A 19,498-nucleotide genomic window follows, 5' to 3' on the forward strand; every position below is an offset into this window, starting at 1 on the left:
GAGAACTTAACGCCCGAAAAGGCAAAGACAAAAGTTTTAAGCCGCCCAAAGAACATCTCAGAGGCGAGGAAAAGACTCGCAGCTGAGATAAGTCCAACGGAAGGTAATATTGCCAAGAAAAGCAGAGCTGACACTACCACACAACCCAAACCTATGCCTAGTACAGGTAGTAGTGCCAAACTACCGTATCCCCCTTTGTGCCCAGGAGGATAGTAGGTGCTGGAGTCAGCTACGCAAATATTGTGAAGGGTATAATATTGGTAATTCTTCCTACTCTATACCCGAGGGCTATTCTCACCCGGGAAGAGCAAAGAAGAGTGGAAAACCTCTTAATGAAAAAAATGTACAAGAGCTGAAAGGACAAACTCAAGTTTGAAAGCATCCACTTTTCGAGCAGGTATTATACTAGTAGACTGTGCGAGCAAAGAAACGACTGACTGGGTCCGTGAAGTAATACCACGGCTTAAAAACTGGGAAGGTTCTCAGCTAACAACGTGCACCGGGAATACGAAAAACTGTTGAAGCTGATGGTAATACAGAATAAAGGACTTCACACACATTTGTGCAGAATATTCAAAAGCAAGGAGATGAAGAATGGGAAGTTGCTAACTATTGGAATCGACGACCGATCGTTAGAAGCTATAAGAACGGTAAACTGTAGAATCGCCTACAGGTTCAGCTATATCCCCGTTCACCTTCACGAGAACAGAAAATGTAAAGACACAGTAGTAACTAAAGACAATGAATCATCACCAATTCCGGGAGTAGATATACCGGAGGTGGTGGTAAGAAGTATCGATGCAGAGGCTATAAGGAGCGATGCTAACGATGACGATGCTAAACTTGGCGGAAGCGGAAGACTCGCATTGAGTCTCTCTGTCGGACATCGATGATGTCGCACTGACAGAAGAAAACCATGACCAGCATAAAAATAGCTCAAATATATCCACCATGCGAAAGCTGTCTCGACAGTTATCGCGAGAGCAACACTCAGGAACAACCTGAGTGTAATACTACACCAAGAGCTTTAGTTTTCCGAAAACCCTGATTTGTGGCCTAGCTACTAAATACACGCAGGTAATATGGGATGTCAGGTGTGATAACCTCAGAACTTATATGTTATTTAATAAAAATATCAAATTTTTATGTCTTTCAGAATTTCTGTCAAGGGATTTAGTAGCAATCCAAATTGCCATTAACATCAACGGAAATCCCAGAAGCATCGTTTTAGCAACCGGGTATTTACCGGATGACGAAACTCAGGTACCACCTGAGGGCATATGCAGACTGGTGAAATGCTGCAAGAATAAGAGGCTACTGCTTATACTCGGCTGCGACGCTAACACACACAACGAGGTTTGGTTCAGCACAGACACCAACAAATGGGATGAGTACCTTCTAGAATGTATAATTAAAAATAATTTAGAAATTATAAATATAGGTAATACACACTAACATTTGTAACTAGACTACGCGAAGAGGTTCTAGATATAACGCTAGAATTGGATAGTTTCTAATGAACCATCGATGTCAGACCATAGAATTATAAGATTTGACATTAAAGCAGCACCAAATATCAATAGAATAACTAGGAACCCTAGGAAAACAGACTGCGAAAAATATCAGAATAACCTAAGAGTTAACTAAGTCACTTAGATATAGGGAGCAATATCCAGCTGCCCGATAAGCTCAATAAAATCAACCAAGGACCTACCTTGGTAGAACAATAAACTAAAGATATTAAGAACAACGCCTCGAAGGCTATTCAACCGATTCAAGCGTACTGGGTGCTGGAATGAGTATAGAAGCACTCTCACTCTCTATAATAAGCAAATGAGGAGAGCAAAAAGAGAAAGCTTCAGGATGTTCTGTAATAGCATAGAACACACTACGGAGGCAGCAAGACTCTGTGAAGTGTTGGCCAGAGAGAAAACATTCTCCTTAACCAATCTGAAAAGAGATGACAATGCGTACACAGTAGGTGAGGAGGGAAGGATCCAAGTACTTCTCGAGACTCACTTCCCAGTATCAAGAAACTAAGAAAACCAATCACGAAGCTTGCCTTTACCACAGCAGATAAAGGAGCCTGGGTTTTTGCTAAGGAAATATGTACGACAGCTAGGATCAAATGGGCGGTGAAAACCTTTAAACCATTTGTAGTATATCTGCATATTAATTATATTATCAACAAACAAAATAATTATTTGTTGATTGTATTATGATAATATACGGTACAGCACATGCCAAAAGCAAAAGCCTACATTGAAAAAATGATTCTTTTGTTTAGCGCAAATGAAATTCGTAAAGTGCATTAACTTGTATTGGAATTTCATTTAATGCGAGTTATTAAATAATAATATAATTTCATTTTTTAAATTAATTAAAATGCATAATAAACTTAAAATATGAAACATACGAGGAGAACATAATAAGAAGGTAGAAAACTGTTCAGTTTAAAATATGTATAAATAGTGTAATATTTTATTCAATAAATTTAGATTCAACCTGAACCTTGAGTCTCAATCAACTATTCATGTAAGTTGCCTAGTTGCAACATAGTTTTATTCGCCTCGTTGCGAACAAGTAAGACGCCTCGCTGCGCTAGGGAATACCTACATAATCTTACAATCGAAACAACTTTACAATCACCTGTCATAGATGGTATCCTTCCGACACTTACCTGCTAACCCCGCTGACGAAGATAACTAGGGCTAACATTGCGTTTGGGTATATACCAAACGACTAGAGAAAGGCAAAGGTAGTTTTCATAAAAAAAAACCGGTAAGAAGGATCCACTCCATCCAAAATCCTTCAGACCCATTTGCCTCACATCCTTTATGCTAAAAACATTAGAAAAAGTTGTGGATAACTTCATTAGTACGACAGCACTTCTAACTTCTCCACTACATCCATGCCAACATGCTTACAGGGCGGGGAGATCCACTCAAACTGCATTGTATGAGTTGACAAATATGATTAGCGATAGTACTGAGAAGAAGGAAACAGCAATATGCGCATTTCTAGATATAGAAGGTGCTTTTGAAAATACTTCATATGACGCCATAAAGACTTCACTAATAAACAGATGAATAAACTCTACTCTGGCACGGCGGATAAGCAACATGCTTCGAACTAGGAAGGTAGAAATACGCACTTAATATATTTAAATTTTTATTTATTTATTTTATCTACACGGGTTTTTTCCAGAACCCAAATTCTGGAATGAACGGGGTTCCTAGAATAAGTTAAAATAATCTTTTGTAATTATGCGCAAGTAAAACATTGTTTCATTGAAACATATGCGCTATCATAAACTATTATTACAGTTTATTAATTGAAGGATATTTCGATTCTAATTATAAAATTAAATTATAATTTACGTCCATTTTGTATAAAAGCAGTAAATGTTTGAAAATAAAAACATTGAGGAATTGATATCATAACGTGAGGTTGTTTTTTAATTAGTTAAAAAGTGTTTAATTAAACATGTAAATAACCAATAATAATTAATTTTTCGAATATATTTAAATGTAATATTTACATAGCACTAAAAACGTAAATAAAATGCCATTAAAAATGCTTCTGTAGTTAATGGAAAGTAATTCATTATTCTATTATAGTACAGATGCCTATTTTTCTTGAGAGCAATAATTCGAACATGCGTTATGTTTAATATAAAATGCTGAAGCTATTTTCCTTTTTTCCTCAGACGTCTTTGGAACCCTTATCCATTTTACGCACATGAGTGCGTTTCAAAAATGTTTACAACTTCAGAAAGCACTTTACTGAAAGTAGGCTGAGCTAGAACGACATCGTGGTTTTTTTCAACACCTATCTGATAAGTTCCTTCAGCAAAGAAACGCAAACAACCGCTAAATTTCACAATTGGAAAAACTAAAAATTGCTTCTTTGCTGGTTGTATTTCCTCAGTAAGTTTCTCTAACAGGTAAATAAATGCTGGTTTATTCATTCTGTAACATTTCTAAAATCAATAATTAAGAAAACGTTTATTTTAAAACCAAATTAAATTTACATTTGTACTTACAAGGAATCAGCCAACTCAAGTGGATTTGCAGCGTCTCGCAAGTTTCTTCGATTGACCCTCTGTTGCAGAATTTCTTGCTCCTGTTTTTGAGCCTCCGCTAAAATTCGATAAGCAATTGAATGCATTTTTGATAACTTAAATTTTTTATTTAAATAAACACTCACAACTGCACAATTCTTTTTAAATGTTTATTTTGCTCATTAAAATGAAAGTTTTTTATTATTTACTTATAAAGTAATTTACATTTAATCTTATATTTTGTGTTGCAATCAAATAATTAGGGTGTTCACGGGGTACTGGTTATCGGGTTATGTGATGATAAAATGAAAAATAACCTGTGTGCACCGTGAACAGACTTTTATGTAGGTTATCTGGTTATTTTTATACAATCAGCTGTTCTTTGTTTTTGTCGTTAGTACAAAGAAATTTAAATTTCAAAATCAACACAAAATGCCTAAAAAGAGTATAAAAAATCAAATTATAGACTTAAAAATAAATGCAGCTATTAAAGATCTTGAATTTATCGAAGGTATGTTTTTTAAAGCTTAATAGTTGCAAAAATCAAAGTTTTTCCATTTATAGACACAGCACACTTCGATCAATGGCACGCTCTCATTGATGAAAGATTGGATGAACTACTGGAGGATGTAAGAACAATCATATCTTATCGACGAGGGGATGAACTAAGTGTGCCAAAATCCATTCATTGGCGAGATAATATTTTATGTTGTTTCGACGAAGGACGATTTTTGCAAATGTTACGTGTTAACAAGATTCAATTTGCTCGTCTTGTTGAAATATTTGCAAATGATATAATATTCAAAGGTCCAGGATCCAATTTGCAACTGCCCGTGGATTTACAACTCGCGATAGTACTATTCCGTTTAGGCTCTTCAGGAGAAAGTGCATCAGTACGAAAAATCGCGACAATTTTTGGAGTGGGAGATAGTGGCACTCTGACTAAAATTACCCAGAGAGTATTTTCAGCACTTTTGAAGAAATTACCGGTATACATTCAATGGCCTAGTGCGACTGAGCGTAGGCAACTTATTGCTAATACGTTCAGTGAGTTACCATTCTGTATTGGTTATATTGATGGAAGTGAGATAAAGCTGGCCGAAAAACCTAGCAATAACCATGAGGCATATTTTTCTCGTCAACGAATATATTCTATTAAATTGCAAGTTGTATGTGATCATAAGCTCCGCGTCATGCACGCATTAGTGTGTAATCCGGGAAGCTACCATGATTCTAAAATATTGTAACGATTAAAATTTTTGGTAATTTAATTGTTACAACATCGTGGGTTCCGCAGCCCAACAACAAAGCTCCAATATCCAGAATACCTTGAGCTGATATAGCACCATATTTTGCCAGTACATCTTCATGTTTGTTGCTTATAACTTCTGCTTATAATTGCATAAAGTAAGTTACTTTTGGTAAAGTTTGGTCAGTATACTTCATTACTATCATTGCCGATGCAATGGATGCACCTTGACGAACAAAATTTACAGGATTGAATTTAACAATTGGTTCCAACAAAGCAATAACCTCTCGCTATACAGCATCACCACACGCTATACCAAACCGCAACAGCCCACCCCGCAACAACAGAACTCCAGCACTGGAAGTGATAGTCATATTTTACTATAGTCCACACACTATTTTTTTTATTTAAATTGATTAATATATTTATTATAATTATAATTATTTGATTAAATTGTAATTTATCTTTAAAAAAAACCACATTGTAAAAATAGAAATAATCAAAACAAAATTAGAGAAAATAAGAAATGTCATTGTCATGTGCTTTGTACATTTTCGGTTGATCGTAAAAATGTTGCAGCGGATAATAAAAGGGAAAAAAGCTGTGAGTGCAGTTTAAAGCTTTCAGAAGCCTGGAAAGAAAACAACAGAATACCTGATGAGGGGAAATGTTGAGGGCATTGACCGAACAACGGCTAGCGAAAAAGTCCGCTCGACGCAGTTAGAAAAAAGGAGAATAAAAGGCGCAGGCGGAGGAGTTTCTGTCTCTTGGCTCGTGTTTATGTTGAACGCAACGCATCGTACCCGTGACGTTAATTACCTGGTTTTTTTTTTTAAATAAATAAAAAGTTTTTCTTTGCATTGCAAGTAGCGGGTTTGTGTTAATAGATCAGATACAAAGCGCTTAAGTGATTTTTTTTATATAACAATTAAAACTATTTTAATATTAAAATTAACAATTTAAATAGCAACAAGATTTTACAATTTTAATATAAAGAAAAAATTAACAAGATTCAAATATTGCTACAAGTTGCGGATTTGTGTTAATAAAACAGAGAAAAAGCGCTTAAGTGATTTTTTTTATAAAAATTAAAACTATTTTATTATAAAATTAACAAGTTGAAATAAAATTATCAAAATTGTGTAATTTTTTTTGTAATATATAAAGGAACAAAAATTGAAATAGTTTATCGACACGGCGCGAAGCGGGATAATATTGTTAATAGACACAGTACAAAAGAAATAATTGACGGCTTTAACAGTGGTCAATTAAAAGATTTTGTACTCGTGCTAGTTCGTACGTATAAACGTGTTGACACCACAAGCAAAAGACGTGGCGCGGCTTGGGTGTCCCTCTCCCCGATACGTGGCAAAGCATAAATTGATCGGTGTTTCTTTATACTCATCGCTGGACGTTGTAAGCAGTGGGATATTACGCCCTAATGTACCAGAAAGGGTAAGACTTATCTATAAAATGCAGTGCAGGTTTTCGCGTAAGTAACATCAATGTATAAGCGCAAATTTACAAGTTATTTTATTTAAATCGAACGAATCGCTTCAAAATTAAAAAAATTCCAAATTGTATAATTGAATATCTACAAATTTTATTCATTTAAACGGAAATGAGAAAAGTAACAACAATGCAGTCACAATCGTAAAGGCTTCAAGTTAAGCGCATAGGAGTATAAACTTTCTAAACTCAACAAGCTCATGAATTATTAGTTCTTATGAAATAGAATTTATGTAAAAAAAAAAATGTATCTTTGTAAAATTGAACTTAAGCAACTGAAAACAAGATATTTGTTGAAAAAAAAATGATTTCTGTTATATGCAAACATAATCTTAATTAATTATAAAGTGTAACATTAAGAATTTAATTACTTAATCCACATTTAAGGAATGTAAAAATATTACATAAAATTCTAAGTAAAATACCAAAGTAATCTTCATACGACTACGCTTAATAGAAATTCTTCTTCCCTTATATTTTTATTTGAAAATATTTTATGAATTTTTTATAAATTTTGTTGTATTTAAGTGAATACGAAATTGCATTTATAAAACTTTAAACTTAAAATATGATTAATTAATTTTGTTCTTTTTTTTTAAAATTGAAAACAGTTAAATATTATTTGCTTATTATTATCTACGAGTATTTGTAAAGATATTATTTGATAATTTGTTTTTTTTTCCTTTAAAATACATTTATTGTTATACATATATTACAAATTGTTCAATAAAGAGAAAAAACTTGAATTCTAAAATAATTAATTTGTTGTACGGCATCTTACTTCAACGGTGGAAACGACATTAGTTGAACGCTTGGGTCCCCGCGAATATAAATTTTCTTGTAAGACCTTGGACTAGGCTGAGAACTACCCCGGCTAGGAAAAATTAGGTTCATTACAATATTTAAGAAATCGCATATTGCAACAAACAGCGCGTACTTATTTACTGGAGAAGAACGGATTGCAGGCGACTCTGCGTACCAGTTGACTAAACATTTGATAACGCCATATCGCACCAATTCTCCTTTAATGAATATTGAACAACAAAACAAATTCAATAAAAGACACATCCAATACCGCGTTAGAGTTGAAAATTGTTTCGGAATCCTTAAAGAAAAGTTTTGCAGTTTAAAACAAATGAGAATTAAAATAAAAGACAAGAAAAGCCAACAATTTTTCAATTCTTGGATTCTCGTTTGTTGTGTGTTGCATAATATTTTGTTGGAAGACCGCAATTTTTCACAATTTGAAAGTGAGAATAGCGAAAGGTGTGAAGCGCAGTATGATAGCAATACTATTGCTGCACCTACACCTGAGCTAAAAAGACAAACACTGTATAATATGATGTTTGAATAAAAGTACACATTTTTAAATTTTTTTAATAAGTTTGTTTTATTATTTATTCTTATATTTCACATCAATTTTATATTTTTTATTTCTTTCTTTTTGTTCTAACTCTAATTTCTTGAGTTTGAACTCATTCTCAACTTTCTGCCTTTCCAATTCTAATTTTTGTTTTTCCATTTCTTTTGTCCACTCGAATTTTTCAATTTCTAAGATTAATTGCTCTTTCCGAAATTTGACCCGGTCACTCTCCATATCTTTAAGCTTATCAATGCAAGTAGGACGTGCTGTACGCTTAACCTTGTTTTCAAAGGAGATAGTTTCTGATGATGCTGATAGTTCACCATCCAATATAACACTATCTTCTTCCAAATCAATTGCATCAAGAGTACAGTCCAATGCGTTCGATGTGTCCATTACAACAAATTCAATTTCCTTTGAAGGTGAAAAAATGTCGACAAGCTGTTCGTAATGTGGACATATTTTAACCACCTTGTCTGCACATAAACAAAAAATTTAAAACTATTGTAGTAAAAAGTCTACACTAAAATGATTATAAAGTTTACCTTTTACAGTAATTGTATTGTCATCATCCTCAACTCCAGCGCCTGTTGAATTAATCCATGCGTCTGCTTTTTGCAAAGTACTCTTCAGATGGCGAACTTTGCATTTTAATATGTTCCAATTTGCATTGATGTTTGTTTCTGCCAACAATTGTTTATAATATAGCTGGGCTGTTGGTTTCTATCATTAAATATATTTATAAAAACAAAAGTTATAACCCAAAGTAACAAAAATACAAATCAAAATACAAATTACCTCTATGTTCCTGTGCTCTTGCATATAGCATAGTACTTTTTTTATTTCTTCCTCTGTCCATTTCTTCACTTCATTATCTCTTTTGCGCTTTCGGATTTCGTTAGACACTGAAAATGGGAAATAAATAAGTCATTTGTATATTTTTATTTAGTATAGATCATTTCAACTTACTTTTGCAAAATTTAAATGTTTGTTTACAAACGAAACTAGGTTCAAATGTTAGTGATGCCAATTTGAAATTCAAAATTCGTGGTGCCATTTGGTGAAATTAATCTTTTTTGTAATGCCATTTGCTTAAATTTTATATTATTTTTCAACTGCAAATAATCACATAACCACATAATTTGTATACATAGGCAGGGGTTGTGCAAAGTTGGTTATTTTTATTCAGTGCATTTTGTTGTTGCTTATATAAGCACATACGCACATAACCCGATAACCTGTGCCCCGTGAACACCCTAAATGTGATTTTTATATTTGAATCAACATATGATACACAATTCTTTTCTTTGTTTTGCTCATTGTCCCACTTTTCGCCAATAAAAAGTGCCATGGTTGCCAAAATTCCACAAAACAAATTTGAAACTTTTGTTGTTCCCAAAACAACTGTCTTCCAAGCAATTTAGAATCAGGGAGTTCTACTCTTGGGAATAGCGTGGGAATAGGTAGACTTATTCTTTGGGAGTATTCAGAATAGGGGTCATAATAAAATATAAGTGAATTTTTATAATAAATGTGCATACATCATGTAAATAACATATTATAATTATTCACTAAACTAGAATTATTCGTTAAAAGTGCAACGCAGCAATAAAATACATGTCGAGTAATGCATTGCAATGTTAGTACGTGACGAGTTTGGTATGACTAACATTTGCGTTGTACTTTTACTCTTTTTTCAATGTTGCCATCTTTCTTATACATAAAAAAAAAAGTTTACTCCGAAAATGTATTTATACTAACCGTTTCAAATGTGCAGCACTTAAAATTTGTTTTTGATTAATATGAAATGATTACTGTAGCATACATAATAATATAAACAAAAACCTCCGTTACTCATTTCATGTGTGGTCTACTTGAGAAAAGTATTATTTAGAGAATAAAAAATTCTTATATTAACTTTGCTATATTAAACCACATAGCCTTAATAAAGGCGCTGGCATTATGTTCAATAACTTATGCTTTATTTTTATATTGGTTCAACGAATATTTTACACAAGTTCAATCAATTGAAAGTTAACTTTTGAGTTTGCCGACTTTTTATTTTCAAAGCTATTATTTTTGTAGAGACATTTGTTATGCATATTGTTTACTTACTAAAGCGTCCTTTCTGGCCATTTTCAATTTCGTTCTAACGTTGAAAGTTTCAACTTGAAACTAAGTTTTGTATGGAAAGAACAACTTAATTTCGCTGAAACGAAGCAAGAAATTAAGGGAATTTTCAAATGCAACTATATGAAAGACAAAATTTAAACAAAAGATAAAATTGAGATAACGAAAAAGTGACGTGTATTTATAAAAACAGCTGACTTTAATAATATGAGGAAAATATGATAGTAATGTTTTTTTTTGTTTTTGTTTATTATATATTCAATTGCGCCTAGTTACAAATAAAATACTAATTAGCAATGTTTTTATATCGGGGACTTAAAATGGTCGATATTAATCCTTATCTATAATATTATAGTATAATGACTAATATTTAATTTAATTAATTAAATCAAACGGTTCGGTTCTCTTAAGCCGTCGTACATTGTCTTCAGTTTAAAGGAGTGATGAAGCTTCTGTGTTGCAGTGAACTTCAAGTCTTTTTTTATGTGCTTCGGCCTGAAGCTTGATTATTTCAGCAACTGTCGGAACATGCAAGTCACGATGAAGGTCGCTGTTACGGACATACCATGGAGCATTGGTATTCGCTCTTAGGATGTTATTTTGATATCGTTGTATTGTCTGCCTATTTGACTCAGATGTGCAACCCCAGAGTTGAGATCCGTAGGCCCAAATTGGACGTAGAACCTGCTTGTATGTTATTAGCTTGTTTGCGATTGAAATAACGGAATGTCGTCCTAGTAGCCACTTAACTGCGTTGAACTTAAGATTTAGTTCTTGACGTTTTTTTTGACGTGATCACACCACCGAAGTCTCGCATCAAGTGTTATGCCCAAGTATTTAGCTGTATTTGCGTGTGGAATTTGTTGGCCATCAATATACAGAGGTATATTTCTAATTTGCTTATATGTGAACACAACATGTACAGTTTTCAAGGTATTTAATTTTATTTTCCATTTTTTAGCCCACTCTGGCACGTTGTTGAGAGCGGCTTGAAGGTTCTTTGTTGCAATGCTTTCGGTATCTTCCATTGACAGTAAAGCCGTATCGTCTGCAAAAGTTGCAATTGTTGTGTTATTTAAACTCGGAATATAGGATGCTACCCTGTGGAACGCCCGCTTTTATTGGACATATATCCGAATACATGTTTTCGCATTTAATTCTGAAGTATCTCTCAGAAAGATATGATTCTAAAAGTATTGCATACTCTATTGACCGGATCATTCTTATTTTATGTAGAAGACCTCTGTGCCACACTTTGTCAAAGGCCTGTGATACGTCGAAAAAGACAGCAGAGCATACCGTTTTGTTTTCAAAGGATTTTTCGATAATATTTGTTATTCTGTGAATCTGGTCAATTTTAGAATGATTCTTTGTAAAGCCAAGTTGGTGAATTGGAATAACATTGATATGACAGGGCTTAGTCTTTTTAAAATTGCTATCTCGAGTATCTTGGACATGATTGGTAGTAGTGATATAGGCCGTGCGCAGGTTTTCCCGGCATTAGGATCATAATTACCTCCGACATTTTCCACATAATTGGCACATGTTTTAATTGAAGTGCAGCGTTAAGTATTTGCGTTAGCTTATAGACACATTTGACAGATATCTGGCGCAATATTTCAGCGGTAATCATATCAAATCCAGGCGATTTCTTTAATTTAAGTTCAGAATTAATAATTTCTATAAGTTCTAACTCAGAAACGTGTGAAATTTCATATTGGTGAAAATGGAGGATATATAGAATCAAGATTACTGCAATCTCTATCTTCTATTGTGAAAACGTTAGCTAAGTATTCGCGAAATGCATTAGATTTTTCGCAATCATCTTTGGCCCAGTTGCCATCATTAGTTCGAATGGGCGAATTTTGTATGACCGGCTTTTTTATGTTTTTCGTGCATTTCAACAGGGTATAATTGGTGTTTTTATCATAAGTAAGATTGCTGAGATATACTTTTAGAAACTCGTTTTTATATAGCTTAATTTGAGTACTCAGATATTTAGTTAATCTATTTAGCTCTGTTTTGTAGGGTGGACACGTTGTTATTTCTAATTTTTGTCTAAGCTTGCGTTTTTTTGATATTAAAAACCGAATGTTAGCGGGATAGGTTTGGAGATGAGATTTAGAACTGATGAATAGAGTACTATTCCATGCTGCATTTTGAAGAGTCTGCGTTAATTTGTGGACTTCATCGTCAAGCTGTTGATTAGACTAAATTTCAGAAGATAAATCCATGTTCTCATCTAGGGACTTACGAAAATAACTCCAATCGGTTAGTTTGCTGGTTAGAAAATATGGTTGCTGCCTTAAGATGACAGATTCAAATAGTGTTAAGTAAATTGGCGAATGGTCAGAGTTGAGTTCCAGACCACTTTCTACTTCAAGGCTATTGCGGGATATGTTTTTATATATATAGAAATATAGCAAGTCTGGCACTTTTTCTTGATCAGTTGGCCAATAAGTCGAACTTCCAGTTAATATATGGTTGCATCCTGTGATTTGAATGGCTTTCATCACTTCTCTTCCTTTGGTAGTCGTTAGACGAGAACCCCAATTTATATTTTTGGCGATAAAATTACCACCCATAATAAAACGATGGTTGTGTTTTTGTAAAAGTGATACGTATTGGCTACACTTTATTGAATCTCTAGGAGGACTATAAACGGCTGTTAAGCAAAGTTTAATTCCTGCAGTTTCAAATGTTACAGTTGTTGCTTGGAATTCATCAGTGGCAATTTCTTCTTCTTCATAGTGCTTTAGAGATTTTCGAAGAATTATGGCTGATCTATCGCGCGAGCAGGTGCTAGGGTGTAATGTATGGTAGACAAAGAAGTCTCGAAATTTAATATAAGACTGATTGTTAAAATGTGTTTCTGCAATTAAACAAATATCCACATTTTTTGTTATTAATAATGCTTCCAGCAAAGAATCTATAGTACAAAGAAGTGCCACGCTCATACAAACGAAACACCCACTTTATTTTGCTGGTGGATTTATAATAAATCCACCCAACCTGATGCAACAATATTCGATCGAATCACATCTGGTATGATGTAATGTTTAACGGTTTTTTTAATATTTTAGATGCAGACTTTCATGAGGATTATCTGGAAAAGGAAATGGTGATGTCATCATCCCCTATGCTGAATTGGAGTTGGTAACGTTGTATATATGTATATATATATATATAGTCAAACTTCCATAACTCGAACTTCTATAACTCAAATTTTCTATAACTCGAACTAAAAAAGCAGTACATCAAGGTTTTAGAGAGCAAATTACATGCAAATCTTCCATAACTTCCATAACTCGAACTTCTATGACTCGAGCTTCTCTATAACTCGAACAAAAATTTTGTTCCGTGCCAACAGGAATATAAGAAAGTGCTTTCTAGAAGTCGAATTTTTGTTTTAAGTATAAATGTATTTTGCTGTTAGGCAAAGTCCCTTTTCCAAATCAAACGATAATTTTTTCTTTCTTATGTTGCTTTTTTGTGCAAATGCCTATTCTTTGCAAAATTAGACTTCGAGTTATGGAAGTTTGACTGTATATATATATTGTCAAACCTTCAAGATTAACTAAGAAATAACAATACAGCAAGTATTCAAATTCTAAAACGTTTAATTTGTACTAAGCAATTGTTTTGCTTCCAGCTAAATTCGATAGATTCGGTAGCTTTATAGAATATTCAACTTTCGTTTAGTTGGTTATTCATTGTTTTCCTATTTATGTACCATATGTTAGAAATATTGTCCACATAACACTACAAATGCTCACGAATACAAGGAATTTTAACACTTAAACACTTTTTTATGTACGTTTAAATTGATAAGTACATACCAAAAGCTCCTAAACATTGTGGAAATTCGAGAAGTTCGAAACCTTCTACGCATTATGTAACGGTTTCTTGTGTTAATAGAAATCTTTTTAAATATATGGGTGATATTACTTCACACACCCTTTTGCAAAACTCTAATACCCGTTGTGCATACTGTGGATTTGCCAACGACAAATAATTCACACGCTATCCTGTATTCCCCAGAGTATCCTAACACACATAAAGCAATTGCGATTCTTTTGTCAAGAGGAAGGGCTTTAATTAGTGTCCTTTTTTTGTAAAGACTAACTGCTTACACAGAATTGAAAAGCTTTTTCGAGTTACACGAAAATGTGTTTTAAAATCATCTTCAGTGTGACAGCACATGTTCCAAAATGCTGATTGCCGGTTCAATGTACGATAGCTGTGTTTCAGCAAACATGATCCGCTCAATTTTACATGCAAAACAAAAACAATGGGGTGAACCAGCAATTGATCTGGTTCACTTTCTGGTTCAATGTGGAATGTATGTAAAAGATAAAAGTGGAACGTATTTTAAAGCAAATGAGGTTGGCAATGCCATGCAACGGTGTAGTAAAATTATAAACAAATCTACATTTATATTTATTTATTATTGATTTTATTTATTTATTATTTATTTTATGTACTTATTTATTTAATATGACATTATTATTTATTTCCTTGTTTGAACTAATGTTTTAATTATTACTATTACTATAAATTAAAATTATTAAAATTAATTAAAATTATTACTTTAATTATTTACGTTTTATTATTATTAAAAAGTGTTGTTTGATAATTTATGAAAATCAATTAATTTGAAATGAATATATAAACATTAAGTTGAATACATTTATTTAATTAAAACAGAACAATACATAAGGAAACGTGTATGTTACGTTTATAAAAAAAACCATTGAAAACTGCTTGCAAGTTTAAGCTATAGTCATGCTTCCTTTTGAAATAAGCCTAATTGCTAAGGTGAGGTGCATTTATTTTAACATGTGTGCTCTCAATCACGAACGGAAATTTTGCAATTGATATAAGCTAAACACTAGTTCTTTCAATTATTCTCCATACAGAAGCTCTTGGTATGCCAAAACAAATACCAAATTCGCAAAAAGTATTCATATTTGCCATATACCACAAAAATATATAAAATTCTTTCATTGCTCTCGTCCGATTGTGATCATCACGGTTGTTTTGTATTCGCTGATTGGAATTTATTAACAAATCTATTAATATATGAAACATAATTAATATATAACCATTGTATTTTTTATGCGCAAATACCAATCAAATAATCTTTAACGGAAAAATTATTGATCGTTTCCACAAAACTTCCACTATATCCATGCTGATGCACTTCATCCCTTGAGCTTAATACACTTGAACTAGTATTTAAAAATGGAATGGAACAGTCAGTTTCGCTCGATGATTCTAATAAAATCTGCAATTTCCATTTATTTACTATAGAATTAAATTTAAGTTTTTAAGTAAATACTAAATAAAAACTTACATTTCATACTTCAGAGATTTCAACAGATTTTATTTATTTTCCAAGTTTTAGATTTTTTGTATTCAAAATTTTCTCACTTATTTTTTTAGCGCCAAAATTATTCACATAAATCAAAAAATTTTGTACACAAACCCAACTGGCATATTTCATGCGTTGCCAATTATTTTCAAACGTGATCCGTATCGTTTCAGCAAAGATGATTCAGATCATTGAGCGGATCATGTTTGCTGAAACGCAGCTGATGATATATTTTGCAATTTCCAAAATGGTTTTGGTACAAATTTCCAAAATGGTTTTGGTACAAATGACGTTGGTCCAAGTAGAATAGCTTCATAGCCGTCCTCCATTTGTTGATTTAAAGTAACAATGTTTTGTTTCATCAATTGTAATTCATTGCCTAAGGCGCTACTTATTATTTTTGCAGTAGCTTGACGATGGCAAATATTTTGAAAAACATATTTTAATAAAAATTCCTTATTATTATTCATTTTTTCCTATATTATATTTTTTATTTATTTCTATTTTATTTCAAAAATCAAATTTTAAATTTCATTGTCAACTTTTAAATAGCTTGAAGTCTAATGGAATAAGTGTGATTTCTTGAAAAATATTTTTCATGATTAATTTGTGGTGTTTTTGCAATTTTTATTTCGGTGCTATAAATATAGCCAATGCAAAACGGTTATTTATTGTATATGTCACTTATTATTTGTTCTCGCTCTAATGAGCTTGGCCATACGATGCACTACGACAATAATAACGATACAGAACTATAGCAAACTGTAGCGCAATCGGAAAATGTTTGCTGGTGTTTACTTTTTTAAATATTTGATCTTCAGAACCGAAAGCAACTAAATAAGAAAATGGTTTCTGTTTACACGCATCATTTGCAAAAACCGGCCGTCTTCTAACTTGATTAACAGGTTTTTGAGCCATATACAGCTGTTCACAATTTAATTATTTTCCGTACAGAAAGTTTCAATTTTCTTGTGCTGGAAAAAATTTTATTTAAATTCAGATTTGAATTATCTGTCAGAATATTTTAAATTTCTTCTGCTGAATAAATTTTATTTAAATAAAATTTGAACTACCGGCGATATTACGATTGAGCAGCAACAGTGTGAAGGTGTGGCATATTCTAGCGAACATAAAACTGGTTGGTTTTAAAAAACTCCAGTTAAAGATATGGCAGAAATGGATAACAATGCAGACAAGCCAGAACCCCCGGACATAACCACGCCGCAATTAAATTTGGTATCTCCGGCTGAAATTAAAACGTTAGTAGAGGAACTCATTCAAGTTAAAAAAATCAATGATGCAAATTCATTATTCTCATCTGCAACAGCAATTCCAAGAATTAAAGTTACATTGCTCTGAGGTGGAGCAACAGCTGCAGAGCTGTTTAAAACCTGATGCAGGTAGTATGCAATGTTACAACAATAAGAGGAAAAAGCTGTCACCACCCTCCCCAGATAGCTACTCCCGCGGTTCTGCAAGCTCCTGTGATGAAGATATGGAGTTGCTGATCTCCCCTGAGAAGCCCATCGCTGTCGCTGCCAGCACAAGCAATGACAATCAAGAACAACCTGCACAAAACGGTACTACCTCTGACAAGAAATTAAATAAAGTTGTCCCTATAGTGCTCCGTCGGACAAATACCTGGAGCTCGTTGGTTAAATAATTTCTTCTGGAGGTGACAGTCAAAGCGCAGCGTCCGCTAAAAGGTCCTTTCTAGTGCCATAACTGTCAACAGTTTGGGGATGTTGTACAAAGGTTCGCACCACCACCTACAGTGTACAAAACCACGTGATGCTGTTCCGAAATGTTCGAATTGTAGTGATTGCCACACGGCTAACTATAGAGGGTGTCCTTGTGCCCCGCAGAATATAAAAGAAAATCCCTACACCGATTCCTATCTGCAAGATCTACTGTTAAGCCATTAAGGTTTTATGCAGACGCAGTGATGTCAGGAAGCTCACCCCAACAATTCTCCACCAATCCTTTGGCCGCCTCCGATCATGAGAAACTTATGGAGAACTTCCAACCACAACTCAACACAGTGATGAAGAACATAATGCTGACAACGCTACAAAGCTTGCTACCTGCTATCACTGGAAAATGAGTGCACCACTAAGCAGATATAAAGTTGTGACTTGGAATGCAAATTCTATTATCAACAAGAAATATGAAGTCATCCAATTCCTACATGATATGGATATAGACATCATATTGATACAAGAAACTTTTCTGAAGCCATCTCTGCAATTGAAAATTCCCAACTATGACATCTACAGATCAGACAGAATGTCCAGAAGACGTGGAGGTACGGCAGTAATTATCAAGAAGTCTATCAAACATCACACTATATCTAACAACCTGCTAGCGCTTGAAACAACTACAGTGGTGATGGATAGTCTGGTGGGTAACATAAACTTTACCTCAGTCTACAGACCACCTAATATTCAATTCTACATAAGAGATCTTGAAACGCAATTTAATAACAATTCGATGACTTTTCTGGCTGATGACTTGAATGCGCATTACAGAAATTGGGGTGATAGGGGCACAAATAGTGCAGGCAGGGTGATCGCTCAATTTGCCATTGACCGCTTACTGCAGCTACACGTGCCTAATGAACCAACACTCTATGGAAGTGGAGTCGGTCAGGAACTCATTGAAGTTAAATGTGTTGAACCAATCTTAAACCTTAGTGGATCTGGAGGAGTGTAACCTTACTTGTCCAATTGAAAAGGCCTTGAATAACAGCTCTACTATCAAAAATAGAAAACCCAGCAACTACTTTAACATTCCTCAGTATATTAAACACATGATGAGGCACCGAAACAGAGTCCGTAAATTTGCTCAGAATACTGGAGATCCTGGAAGTAAAAGAGAGGCTAGCCGCCTTTCAAAGGAAATCAGAAGAAAGATTGGCATCTGCAGAAATGAAAACTGGGGTGAATTCCTGTTGGGGCTAGAAACCGGTAATAAATCCTTTTGGGCCATAAACAAATACTTCAGACTGAAACGCAAATGGGCACTGCCGCCTATTCATGAGGCGACCGGAATGGCATACACAGATTCAGAAAAGGCCGAGACCTTTGCTGACTCCTTGGAGCTTCAATTCCAGCCTAATAAAGACTGTGATGATGACTCTGAAGAGAAAGAACATATCACCGAGGAGGCTTACAATATCCTAGACCAAGAGCCTGATGAAGACATCGCGCCCTGCTCTAGTGATGAAATCGGCATAATTATCTCAGGATTGAAGATAAGATCTATTATAAAATTAACAATAGATGCTTACGTAACCTACCGGAAGATGCGATCCATCTCATCGCAAATATAATCAACTGTATGTTTAGGCTAGTTGTAGTCTTCACTAAACCCGGTAAGGACACGAAGTTTCCGCAGAAGTGGCGGCCCTTAAGCTTACTGTTAGCTCTTGGTAAGTTGGCCGAAAGAGTGATTCTAGACAGACTCAAAACTCGCTGAATATTTTCCCTGACGAGCAATTTGGTTTAAGGAAAGACCTCTCCCCAGAAGTGCAACTGGTGCGAACGCCTAAGATGATACAGTCAGCCCTAAGCAAAAGAAAATCAACGGGTGTGATTACATTTGACATCGCAAAGGCAGTTGACAAGATCTGACACGACGGCCTGATAGTTAAAATGTCTCGTTTTGGTGTCCCAGTCAGACTAATCAAAATCCTCCGCAGCTTCCTGCGCGAGAGATTGTTCTGTGTAACGATCAACAATATCATCTCGTCAGTGTGAAGAATAGAAACCGGTGTTCCTCAAGGATCTCCACTCTCCCCATGTTGTACAA

This window comes from Teleopsis dalmanni, chromosome 1 (genome assembly GCF_002237135.1).
Source record: "Teleopsis dalmanni isolate 2A chromosome 1, ASM223713v2, whole genome shotgun sequence".
Lineage (NCBI taxonomy): Eukaryota > Metazoa > Arthropoda > Insecta > Diptera > Diopsidae > Teleopsis > Teleopsis dalmanni.